This window comes from Coenobita brevimanus, chromosome 45 (assembly GCF_032717465.1).
Source record: "Coenobita brevimanus isolate Jiangsu-jjx chromosome 45, ASM3271746v2, whole genome shotgun sequence".
Lineage (NCBI taxonomy): Eukaryota > Metazoa > Arthropoda > Malacostraca > Decapoda > Coenobitidae > Coenobita > Coenobita brevimanus.
The window spans coordinates 27,958,249-27,959,896 of NC_136998.1; positions in this window are offsets into that span (position 1 = coordinate 27,958,249).

Below are 1,648 nucleotides of genomic sequence, written 5' to 3' on the forward strand. Positions count from 1 at the left end.
TAAAAATCTCTCCCGTGATAGTTAATGATATACCGCAGGAAAGTTCTTGGTGCTAGTATTCTTTAGTAGTTAATTTCCTAGATATGCTTTAATGCGATAAATGCAGGAAAAAGTTTCTATAGAAGCCGTGGAATCACACTGCAAGTGACAGCATTCATCTCATATTTACAGGTCTCTAGCTGCACCTTTGGTTTGAAAACCATATAATTAAGTTTTCTAAAAGGACAATACTTCATCTCCAAAATGCTGAAGAAAATCTGCAAAGGTTTTTCATATGAAAATTGTACAATGTTTAAAGCCGAAATCGTGCAGAGACGAAACTGCCGGACGAAATCCGACGATGCCGAGGGCTCCAAAATACCGTACAAAGAGGTCTCACTCTTCTGCGAATCCTATCCTTACCGTTAGTTCCAAATCTCTACACTGTATTGGGTTCATTGTCGTCTCTCCTGAGTCTTCGTTTTCCAGTCACTTTCCTTCCGTTACAGGCGTTCTCACGGCAGGACTTAATGCTCTTCTTTTTGCACTGAAGTCTGTTTCAGTCCTCTTCTTCCTCTTTTATCTCCGATTCTCACGGTGCACTTTTTTCTCCACAGTCCTATTCTTCTCATCCCCTTGCCACCCAAACTGAAGAATGGCTCTTCCGTTTTTGTGTGTGTAAAAAGTCTATTCAATTTTGCTGGGTCCCTAGTCATGTCGGGGTTACCAGTAATGACCGTGCAGATTCACTGGCTCGTTCTGCCTCTGTCTCTCACGTCTTCTCGTCGACCTGTTCCTGCTCGTGGTTGTTTTCCTATTCTTACACGCCTCTTCCATAACCTGTGGCAAACTTCAAGGGATTGCCAGGTCATCAACAAGCTTCATCTCGTTAAACCTTCTGTTCTTTCATGGTCTATTTCAGCACACCCTTAATCGTCGACGGGAGACTGTCCTTGCTCTACTCCTCTTCGGTCATACCCGCCTCACTCACGGTCGTTTAATGAGTGGTGACCCTCCGCCACTTTCCTCACGCCGTAGCTCCCCTTTGCTCTTCGACTACCCGCCACATTTTTTTCGATTGCCCGTTTACCCTTCGCGACCGTCGCTCTGCTTTCCCCCATCCTCTCCTTATCACCCCGCCCCTTACTGCTCGCTGATTTCCTTGGTGATTCTCCTACTTTTTGTGCTTCAAATATTAATGCTTTTGTTTCTGCTCTGCGTGTTCTACATTTAATTTAATTGCCCCTCGTTGTTGCTGCCTTAGTGCCACATAGCCTTTCTAGGATTGGTGCTAATTATTTTTTTATTTATTTTTTTTTTCACTATTCATTCATTTTCGTGGATGCTTTTAAGAGGTGCTGTGTAGACGATGGGGGTTGTTTAGTCTGAATTTTTGGAGTAATAATGAATCTGACTTTTAATCAGATGTCTCTGTCTATCTATTGCCTGACGCCCTAATCCCGCAAGGGGTGGCCACAAACAAATCGCCTCCAAGTCCCCCTGTCCCCCACCATTTCGCTGCTTTCCCCCTCCCCACAGCTCAAACCCCTCTCTCTCGTATCTCTCCACTCCATTCCTCTATCTCATCCTCTGATTTTAACTCCGGATGATTTTATTAATCTTTGGAACGATTTTTCAAATGGGGAGCTGGAGTTGAGAGTAGATGCAG